This window comes from Gossypium hirsutum, chromosome D03 (genome assembly GCF_007990345.1).
Source record: "Gossypium hirsutum isolate 1008001.06 chromosome D03, Gossypium_hirsutum_v2.1, whole genome shotgun sequence".
Taxonomy (NCBI): Eukaryota; Viridiplantae; Streptophyta; class Magnoliopsida; order Malvales; family Malvaceae; genus Gossypium; species Gossypium hirsutum.
Window position 1 is genome coordinate 17,441,693 of NC_053439.1, and position 12,418 is coordinate 17,454,110.

The window sequence follows — 12,418 nt, forward strand, 5'->3', positions numbered from 1 at the left end:
GTTGGAATCTACATTGATTTTTTTCGCAATTTTTGATGAACCAGTGGAAGCTATTAGCTAAACATATTATCCCTACCAAAAATTTAAACTAAATTTTCTTTAATTCATAATTTTAATTTTGAGTAATTGCATATATAATTTTTTTTAGTTGTAGTTTTTTTATCAATAAAAATGAGCGAGCTTAAATTAACACTTAATCAAAGGTTCAATATAGCATAATACCATTGGCATCAACCAACAAAATAAAAGCAAAATCGTCAGGTGCTTGATTAAAAATAAAAAGAGAACCAGTACATGAAATAAAATCCAAGGAATACGTCAGTTGAAAATTGCTTCTCTTCCATGCCATAACGTCCACTCTACAATTTGCTTTCCTAAAAATGTGCTTCAACATCCACTGCAGGAAACGGGGTAAGAGAGTTGCGAAACCCAAAATGAGACTTTGTAGCAAATGGTTGACATGAATAAAATGTTTAACTAAGCTTATAACATAAAAAGCATCAATTTCAATTTCAATGTTAAAAAAGTTTCTAGATAAAGTAAGAATTAGTCCATCGCAAAGCACTCATAGCTCCGGTTGAACACTCGAAGCCCTTGGAATATGTCTAAAAGAAGCTCAAATCTAATCATCATTATGATCTTTGATTAAGGTTCCAACACTAGCCCGTCCTAAATTACTCAAAGTTGAGCCATTTGTATTAATTTTTACAAAATCTACTTTCGACTTTTGCCATATAATAGGTATGGACGGTGATTCCATGATTCTCTTGATGTTTACAACAATTGCAAAATACTCCCTAACCTTTGATGTAATCTTGGTTAAGAGGAGATCAAACCTAAGTTGTTTATGGAAGATGAAATTGTTTCTCATCAACGAAAATTCCCATAAAAATGTGAAAATTATCAACCAAGGAATTTTTAACTTGGGGAACCATTCCTTCGCATTTAAATTACTGCCCAACCAAGTTACGTAGTCCTTGTTGCAATTGTGTCTTAAAAAGGAGGAACCTTTGGTTAAGTTCCAATAGTTATTGGAAACAAGGCAAAATCTTAAAATGTGTTCAACATTTCAATCTAACTCTTGCAAAAAGGACATTCCCTTAGCTAATGTAGGTTGAGGCCACGATGAATAAGGAAGTATTTTGTTGAGAGAACTTTCCAAAAGAATTTCCAAATGAATAATTATAACTTGGGTGAGAACCTCAATTTCCATAATTTTTCCAATTATGATCAGCTACTTCAAGGGAAAAGTAGCTTGAATTTGAGAAGTCCCACCAAAAGATGTCTTAGCTTTCATCTAGGCAAAAAATTGGGGTGCTAATAAAAAGGTTCAGGGTGGTATTTGAGACTTGGAAAGAAAAAGCCTCAAGCCCTTGGCTCTCCCATTTCATTCTCATTTTGACAAAATAGATATAGTCCTTCTCTCGAGTTAAGGGGCTATTGATCATGTCTTAATGGACCATGACCCAACCAATTATCCCGCCAAAATTTAATGGCTTTCCCATCACTAATAACCCATTGCATGGCTTCCTTAATGAAGTGGTTCACTTTTGAATTAACCTCTAACTAAGTTTAATGACACAGGCTTGATTCTTTTGCTTCATTTTTCTTATGTCAAGTCCATATTTCTCTTTTGGCTTTATAACAGTTTCCCATTTTAACTAAATGCAAACTTTCTTTTCCTCTGATCCTCCCCAAAAGAAGTTCCGATTAAGTTGATCAAATTTTTCTCCAAATTAGCACCAAGAGTAAGCTACCTTGCATATAATACATAGGCATAACTCCCATTGTAGCCTAAATAAGGGTGAGCCTACTAGCTAGTGAGAGGAGATTAGATTTCCAAGTATAAAGTCTGTTTTGGATTTTATCAAGCACAAATTCATAGTCTCTCTTGCTTACTCTTTTGGAATGAATGGGGAAACCCAAAAATGTCTAATATTACTTGACTCATTCATATTAATTTCATTAATGATCTAATCTTTCTTTTCATGGCTAGTGTTTTTTGAGAACATTACTTTAAATTATGAGAATTAATGGATTGGCATGACTTTATCATGAAGGAATCCAAAACTTCTTTAAATGGAAAGAGAGATTTCTTATTCGTACGGGAAAGCAGAATAACATCATCTATAAAGAAGATGTGGAAGAGTAGTGGACCACCCATTTTTGTGCAAATTGGGTACCATTCTTTTTTCTCCACTGCATCCAGAATCTTGAGATTTAATTATTCCATGCAGAGAATAAAGATGTAAAGGGATAACGGGTCCCCTTGTCTAATTCTTCTAAAGGGTAGAAAGATCTTTAAACGAGATCCATTGAGGAGTACAATTCTTCTAGTGCAAGAAATCCATCTTAGAATAAGTTCAGTCCATTTAGAGGGGAAGTTAAAGTGAACAAGGACCATTCTCATAGGGCCCAATTCCAATTTGTCATATGCTTTCTCAAGGACCAATTTAATGATCATGAGGCCTTCCTTTTCCTTCTTTTGTTTTAATGAATGCATCACCTATTAAATGATGATCACATAGTCTACAAATTGCCTTCCAGAATTAAGGTGCCTTGCTATGGAGAAATGAGCTTCTTTAAGTGTGGCCTAATCCTCGCCACCATGATTTTGGTGATGATTTTGTAGGCCATGTTACAAAGACTAATGGGTCAATGTTGTTGGATTCTCATGGACACTTTAATTTTGGGGATTATGGAAATTAGAGTGTCATTGAGACCTTGGGCATCTCCCCTGTCTTAAAAAAATTTGTGACCATTAAGTAGATTTTATACTTTACAGAAGGCTAACTCTCCTATAGAATAGCAGATGGAGTCAATCGGGTCGACCATCCCAGACGGGCCTTAAGTGATGAGGTGTAACATCCCATACCTAACCCGATTTACCCAACTTGGATATAAGATGGCACCAAACTTAAATACTTAACAAAATTTTTCAACGGGCGAAAACCATACTAAACATACTTCTCATTTCTTTATATTCTTCCTAAGTCAAAAGGTTTTAAAAGAGGTGTCTACTAAATACAACATATTCTCAAAAGTAGTTTAATATATTATAACTTAAAACTTTGTTAAAAACCACTTAATCATGGCGTAGAGTATTGTACACCTTATATCCAAAAATGCCCCTCTGTATGCATAATACTACTCTTCAAACCGCCACCCTAGCGCATTCCTAGCTTTTCCCCTCTTGGCGCACTAATTCAATTCTAAGATTCTGCATAGTAAATAGACTTTGTAAGTTCAATGGAACTTAGTGAGTCTCAACCAATATTACCTTTAAATTATGCTGTAGAATTCTTGGACTCAAGGATTTGGGGTTTCTTTTTAGACCTTGGTGGATACTTTTCTAATTCTTGGCAGATAATTATACGCCAATCTCTACACTTAACCACTTTATACACACTCTGCCCCATAAGAGGATCACAAGCTTCACACCTTAGTGCTAATCCTATTTCATTTGAAGATAGAATTTGGATACATTTCTCTGAATGTTATACATGTAGATACTACTCTTAGCAAATTCTTACACTGGCTCTAGTGGCTGGAAAAATTCCAGCCACACTTTATCTTTAAGTCAATCCAGACAGCAACCTTATTCTAATGAATGAAATGTTTAGATCATCCAATAAAATCCCAGATGACTTCGATACATAACGTGAGAACTTCCAAGTTTGGCGGGCACTTACCCCATCCATAATTTCAGATATGTCAAGCTTCCTATTTCGAGGGGTTACCATAACGGATTCATTAGTTGGGTACGCTGTTGAGAACTCTTTCAAAAAATGCCACAAAGGCATACCCAGATCTCATCATAAAGGCGGAATAACCTCTCACACTTAGGCATTATAGAATTCTCCATACAATCTTTCCAGATGACTCGCCACAATGGATTCCCACATAACTTCACCACTAAGGCTGTCCGAATAATACGCCACATAGGCCTTTCAGATAATTCGCCACAAAGGCTTTACAGATAACTTTGCCACTAAGGCTTTCTGAATAATACACCACATATGCCTTTCAGATAATTTTCCACAAAGGCTTTATAGGTAACTTTACTACTAAAGCTTTCTGAATAATACACTACAAAGACCATTCAAATAATTCACCACAAAGGCTTTACAGATTACTCACTACAAAGGCTTCCCAAATAATACGCCACAAAGACCATTCAGATAATTTGCCATAAAGATTTTACAAATTACTCACCACAAAGGCTTTCCGAATAATACGCCATAAAGGCCTTTAAGATAATTCGTCAAAAAGGCTTTACAGACTACTCGTCTCAAAGTCTCGATTTGGCTTGCCACCAAGGCACCACACAAACTGTCGTGTTTGATGATATGGATTTTCCTAAACTCAGTATCACCTGAGGTTTGCACATCATTACCTCCAGGACACGCAGAAACTCTAGTACACAAAAGCGCCTCATCCACCATTTTCAACATGTGTCTTGGTCATGGTCTTTACACATATCTGCCTTACTAGCCTTTTCTAGAGTTTATTGTCCCAACAGATGTCACCAAAACACCACCGTAGGGTCCATTATCATATCTCATAATTCTCAACACTCTATTTGAACCCCATTTTCACCAACCATACTTTATCATACATCACTCAATTCAAATAATGGACACATTTACATAGAATTTACCCATACCCTTAACAGAATCATACTTTCCCCACACATAAATTCCCATATATGCTTACCACACATTGCCATTTTCATGCAGCATATCGTACATTTCAGTACATACATAAAGATGCTTCACAGAAACAAACTCATATACATACATAATGCAACTCCTCAAGAAGATATGCTCATCTATTTGGACATCAACTATACAAGGAATCATTATAAAATAACATGCAGGAGTCAAGTCTAAAGACTCACCAGAGACCTACCTTTACCTCGGTTTGGAGCTTTAGTTTCAATTGTCCTTCCTAATCTAGCAGTAGTAATTGCTTAAAATATCAAGAAATTTTCATTACAATCCCAACTTACAGATAGTTTACAAACATTTCAAATATATACGACCCTCATGCAGGGCATTCCACTCACACGCTACTATTCTTACACCTTTTTAACATTCTTACTCTTCAACAATCGTAACATACAGGGATATAAAACTTACCAAAAGGTTGACTTATCCACTGACTAAGCAAAATTTTAGCTCCAACTTAACGATGAAAAGAGATCATTTAGGTTAGAAAAGAAGGATCACAATGTAGAGTAGAAAGAAAAGTTATCTGAAATGTCTTCCCCTTCATTAGATATAAACTCCATGTCCCCCTAATATGGACTTTGACAAGTGACGATGCTTACCTAACCCAACTCTCTTAATTTTCAACAAAATTTAGGGAAGGTAAAGAGAATCTGACGAAGATCTTTGTTACTGTTTTACCAGACACGGAGTGGGTCAAGTTAATTCAACTGACTCCTAATTAATCACGTCACAAGAACCAATTTGAACGCTGCTCAAACCAATCGAGTGTACTATACTTTGGCAGTGACTCGCACATGGTGTGGCCTTAAAGACAATTAATCTCCTACAGTATTCCCATGCACTTGGTAGGCTCTTTGTGCTCAACCAAAACTCTAGAGCGTACTCTTTCCTCACTTAATGATGCCCTAAAATTAAATCCTTAGCTACCACTAACGGGAAAATACTTTTATGCTAGTATGCACCACTACTCTAACTTGTCAGCAAGCCAACAGGGTGGTGGAGTATACTACCATAATGCGCAAAAATAGTTTACATAAATACCTTACTCACTTTTTTGGATTTGTCATTTTTGGGATGTGAACGAGGGGTACCAATAGTATAAAAGATCAAGTGATCTCTTTGACATGGAAGGTTATACTATTTGAATCTCATCACCTATTGAAGGACGAGTCCTCTATTGGGGTTGGTATCATTGTAAAGAGGAGGAATTTCATGGAGGATTAGAACTATGGAGTGTAAGAACAGATAGCTTGGCACGACCATCTTCCATTTCATCATCTTTAGAAAAACAATGTGTCATATCATATAAAGTATACAACCTATCCAAATGATTACTAATATGGAGCCCTTCAAAAATTGTTGTGTGGTGTTGGCCACAAAGGCTTGGATAGCCAAATCATCACAAAGCCCTTCCGTGACCATTGTAATTGCATTAAATCTTCTCATAAAGTCATGATAAGACTCATTCTCCCTCTGATGGATGGACATGATGTAAGCTGGAGATTCCTAGAGAGTCTTGTTGGAAAAAGAGAGTTATGGAGAAGGCCCTACATTAGACAACATCAAAGGTGATGAGGATATTCATGTTGTTGTTGTATGGGACAAGTAATCCTCTAAGTCGACCATGCCTTTGTAAGAGAGATTGCGAATTTGAAGGAAGCAAAGAGGTTGTGGATGAGTATTGGATTTAGTACCCTAAGTTTACTATATTCATTTTGTATACTTGTATTTTATGAACAAATTGGTTCAATAAAAAAACCATTAATTACATTAATATCATTTGTATATTGTCCTCAATGTTTTTATATGCAAAGAAAAATGAAAGAAATTATTGGCTCACTGGTTATCTAACGTTTAACTAATATTAAGCAGTATAAAATGGTCGAATTGTAATACGAAAAGATAACTTATATTAGTAGATAAACCTAAACATGTCCTTAGCCTAATCAAAAATGAGCAAATGGATTGAAAGACTAATATGTCATCTATCAGGTCTAATTAGGGGGATGCTTTTTCTTGAGCACTAGAGTAAATGACTCCTAGAAGATAAAGATATAGAAGTAACTGACTAGACTAACAATATACTAGATAGGACCTTAATATAATAGATCACAGACCCATTTATGGGTTTATTCACTTGTGACGCTCATATTGTGACATACCTTAGTCTTGAGTGGATGATGGGCTATGTATGTGTGACTTGTATACTTTAATATAAGTAAAAGCTTGAGTTCAAATAGATAAGCAATCATAAGCCTGTATGTTCGGTATACGACTTCTGCACTATGTAGTATCATTCACAATAGTTGAATTCATAGTCCAACCAATGGGTAAATGATATCCTTTTATCGGCATTACATGATAGATAGAAAGCAAACGTGGTCATAGGTCATTTGCCTTTATGATAAATGGCTTGATTAATATTCGATAATAATTGACTTTTCATGAAGTGAGATGTAACGGTTACCATGAGATAAAATAGGATCATGTTGGGAGAAAAAATTTATCCTAAAGAGAATAATGATATCCTATAGGGTAACACACTTAAGACAATGTCATTAAATGAGTACTTATTAATTAGCTTTCATAATGGTATGTAATTAGGGAGAGTTAAATTATAAAACTATAGTGGAATGACTTCGTAACTAAATAAGTTTATAATTGATAGGCGAAAAGTTAGAAATTAATTATAAATTATTTGAGATCTAATTATATATGCCTAATTGGTCTCTCCACAGCTCAATGAAATCAGAAATAATTGCTTGTAGGGGTGTTCAAATTTTGATTAAAATCGAATTAACTGATCGAACCAATATAATTCGATTAATCAGTCAGTTAACTGATCTAATTTGGTCAGAGGTCGATTAATGATTTTTTGAAAGTTTAGTTATTGGTTAATTCGGCTTGAAATTGGATAATTAACCGAATTAACCGAAATAAATAATATATATCATATATCTAAATATAAATATAAATAATTTCCTACTTGTAAGATGAAATTCTCTTGAACTCGATGTAGTGGGTTTTGGCTTAACCCAACCCTATCTATTGACGAATAGTTCGTTGGGAAATCTTTCCCTGGATGATATATCAAATTTGGTTCTGCCTTAGTGACTCATCATATGCGTTGTCATCTCTGCAAACCCTATTTTCTCCTTTATTTATTTTTTTTTCCAATTATTCTTAGCATGGATTAATCTTCCCACCTCGGTATTATGAAGTGGTCCCTTAGACCTACCCTTCTAACGGACCTTGGTATGTCTCTCCCTTGTTGACCATTCCGAATTTGTTTAGTCCAGAGTAGACTCTTTATCTTACAATAATCTCGCAGAACTCACTGACTTTCCCCCTGTTAGGATGACTAATGGGGTCTATCGTCACTCTAGCGGACCATGTCTTATTAAAGTAAATCGAGATCAGTTTACAACCTCATAACCCGACTAATTCATGGTACCTTGCTCTTAAGCATATCATTTCCTTCTGCTATGGCTCGCATTACCTACAATACTCATTAGACTTTCATCTGAGTGGTAGTCAAAGTTTAGGATTTCTCTTACATATTTGTTCCCTACAAAACTAGTCGTTTGGCTGGTAATCCCACACTAGTTTTCCCCTTGAAGAGGAATAGTCTTAACAGGCATACTCTCCCTTTTGTCATCCCTCTTAGTACCTTTCTATCTTGGGTCCCAAACAAACCCCTCTATTCTAGGTCCCCTTGCTGGTGTGCTTAAGATCTTACTCTAACCTACCAATTTCACTGAGCATATCTTAGTAGTTCTTAACAATGGATCCTTATTTGATGATCCTTGGACAAACAATCTTCCGTTCATCAGTACATTAGGCCTTAATAATGTGTCATCCTCCGTGCCTGATCCTTACTAAGTTACCACTCACACGTCCTATTGGCTTTTGCAACTACTATTTTGGCAATATTTTTCCATTTTTCTTACACTTCTCATTCATTAGTGGATTCATTCACCCCGCTGGCTAATCATTCTGTGTCAAAGCTATCAATTTCCTTCTAACCCTTTTTCCTTGTTTGTGGGGTTTTCCCACGAATACTACTTTACTTATCCACCCATGTTTATTTTCCCAGCAGAATCTCTCTCATGCTACCACATCCAAACTTTGGTCTTATGCAATATAATTCTATATTTAATATCCTAGCAGACTACCCCGTGTTTAGTATCCGACGGACTCTATTGGTTGCCATAGCCCAGCTATGGTCTTACACCCAAAAATTCTCGTGTTTAACGTCTTGGTCGACTACTACGTGATGTTATAGTGTCTTCCAGCTATCGTCTTAGTCCAATTTACCATGATGCTATAGCATCTTTCAGCCATTGTCTTACTCATTTTCATTTTCGAACCATCTGTCTTACTCATTTTAGGCATATAGTTTCCGATCGGGTCCATGGCCTAGCAATTATCTTTCTCATGTAATTTTCCTAATTTATTCCATCCATTCCTAACCTTGATACTTAAACATCGCAATGTCCCCTCCACAAGGCCCGGAGCTTCGCACATCACAGTCTGCACTCATCAAAATCATATGACGGTATCTATCAGAATCACACTTTTCCCCATCCTAACTTCATCTAACCTATTGGTATTTCCCATCCTTTCAATCATACGATACACATGTTTCACTTACATACCAGCATAGAGTACGCTATCTAGTAAAACAAGAAATCTTAACTATTTCATGCGCATCAAATTACCTTGGGTAGACACCCATATACCATACAATCCTAACCATGCATAGCAAACACAATCAGTAGAGATCATTCAACATTTCAGAATTTAACACAGAGTCATGACAACCACACAGTGTTTCCGTTAGGGTAAGTAAAAACCCACTTGATGCTTCCTTGCCGTCTCAGCTTAGCTCATCTGAACGCTGCAGCTTCCATTCTCCTGGCAGCTAAGCATGACAACTAATTAATGAGTTAAACTCAATATTCCCAGTTTAAACTGAGTTTTCTAGAAACTTGTATAACCCTAAAATGAGTCTAAAAACCCTTAACTTTGTTTTCTAAACCTTACATACACTAGAGGACTTAAAACCTTACTAGCTTACTAGATTATCTATTTTCTTGATTTGTCGTAATTTAGTGTAGAAAATTAAACTAGTTTTCAAATTACAGGAGCTTGAATACAAGCATTTTTGTTACGTTTTAATTAAGTTTCTTTAGTTGTACCTTCATGTAATAAAATGTGCACATTGAGTCTTTTGTTAACCTTAAGGGTCAAATGAGGCCTAAAGGAGAGCTAACGTACTTTGTGAGTATGCAGGACAAGATTAGATGGCATTTAAGGTTAATATTAGACGTTTTGTCACAACATGGGAGATCCATTGTCACAACACAGAAAGCAGAATAGAGAAAGTAATAAATTGCCTTCAATGTTACGACACAGGCTGGGGGTGTCGCGACATACACCTAAAGATGGCTATAGAGGAACACACTCGTAACAATGTTGCGACAGAAGTCTTGGAGTGTCGCAACATTGACCCTGTGATGAGAATAAAACACGAACTAGGGGTGTTTTGGTCAGCACAATCAAACTTTAAGCTTATGAACATCAGTTAACCTAGGGTTAAGGATGACGGCTACCTGAAGGCTATAAATAGACCCTTTTGGCTTACATTATGGAGACCATTCCATTAGCTTAGATTTTCTCTTTAGGTTTAAGTTTTGTTTTCTTTCTTTCTTTCTTAGGTTTTCATAGTGTTAAATATTTGTTTTCTTCAAGAGATCTGATTGTAAAGGAGATCAACTTTTGTAGATTTGCACTTTTAATCAATATCAATAAAAATTTCTTAAACCCTCTATTTCAACCCATCCCCTATGATTGGTTCATTCATTCTTTCCATGTTATTTGTTAAAGTCATACGGAAGTAGTCCTTCTATGGGGGGTTAGCGAGTAGAGGCACGATCTCTTAACTGTTTTGTAGGGTTACTCAATGGATCAATTGTTTGGAAAAGGAATAATGTGAAATAAACCCTAAGCCTGACAACCTTTGGAAGTTATCAAGGTGAGAATTAACCCAAAATTGGTATTTCCCATTCGTGAACACCTTTACCCCAAGCCAGTCTATACTGTGAGGTCAAAAGATCAAAAGATCAAAAGATCAAAAGATCCTGCTAAGGTGGCGACTAGTTGGTTGACGAGGAACCCCAGACGATAGTTAATTGGAATTGTTGAAGTGAACTGATCACCCATCCGTAGATTTGATTCATTTTATCTTTATCTCTTTCAGTTTTCATTTCATTTTATGATATTTTATTTCATTATTTTACAACCCATAAAAATACTTCTTGTTTTATTCTCGTATTATAACTGAATTAAAGTATTAATTAGATCTTTAAATGCTTAGGTTAAAATTGATTTTGTACTCGCCTCCCTTGGGTATGATCCTCGGAGTACTCACCTACTTCATTGTAAAATCTATATTAAAACTCAACTCATATACTTGCGAATACCGCCTCATAACTCTCTATTTTATTTCACTATTCATACTCTGGACGATAGTACGTCCGGAGGCGATCAAGTTGTTAGCACCGTTGCCAGGGAGGCGACATCACTAGAACGATTTTAATATTCACATTTCAAAAGAATAAATACGAAATTTCTTAGCTATAGATAAGATTTTATTTTATTTTAGTATGGCTAATCTTTTCTTTCTGGGTTTGGTGAATGACTCACAGTAGAGACACACCTATTGTAGCAGCCACATATCCAGAAAGAATAATCTGAAGGAATCACCGATAGTAGTAGCAGTGGCAAATACAAGATCCACCACCACCAAATAAAATTAACGTACCACCTGACAACCCATTGTTCTGTGATGTTGATGATAACAACCTAGGGGACCCACTAGCACTACAGTTCCCCACAAGTGTGCATATGGCTTGGAATGAGAGAACTTTTCGAGGCTATGCCCTACGAAGTTTAAATATCGTTTAAGAAAGTATAGCAAGGCCGGCTATTACAGCTAATAATTTCGAGATCAAACCAACAATGATACAAATGATCCAAAATAATTTGCAGTTTAGGGGCACTATGACAGAGGACCCTAACCAACATTTGAAATGGTTTCTTCAACTTTGTGATACTTTTAAGTATAATGGGGTCACTGATGACACTATTCGTCTTTGGTTGTTCCCCTTTTCTCTAATTGATAAAGTCTTTTCTTGGTTAGATTCGTAGTCTCCAGGATCCATCACAATTTAGGATGAACTTGCTGGAAAATTCTTACAGAATTTTTTCCTGAATAGTAAAACAGTCCAATTAAGAAGAGAGATTTTTGTATTTAGATAGATCGAAGAAGAAAGCTTCTATGAGGTGTGGGAATGCTTCAATATGTTTATTCAAAAATGCCAACACAATGAATTTCCTAAGTGGATGAGATTACAGATATTTTATAATGGGTTGCATGCAAACGCAAGATCTGGATTAGACGAAGCAGCAGCAGGAGCCCTTATGAATAGGACGTATGAGGATACATATGAAATCATTAAAAATATGGCATTAACCTACTATCATTGGCTACCTGAATTATTCACATATAGCCAAAAACCAACTATGGTTGAAGTTATTCAAGAGGATGACAAATACCAGCAACTAGTGGATAGACTCAACCGTATTGAATCCACTTGTACACCGTCTATGCATGGAAGAGA

General features: G+C 35.9%; 1 non-coding gene across 1 annotated transcript; it reads right to left on the minus strand.

Moving 5' to 3' along the window:
• Positions 1-12,024: 12,024 nt before the first annotated feature.
• LOC121215734 (small nucleolar RNA R71) lies at positions 12,025-12,130 on the minus strand. The gene has a single exon (XR_005911710.1). It is a non-coding gene; the product is annotated as a small nucleolar RNA R71 (small nucleolar RNA).
• Between the last annotated feature and the right edge of the window lie 288 nt (positions 12,131-12,418).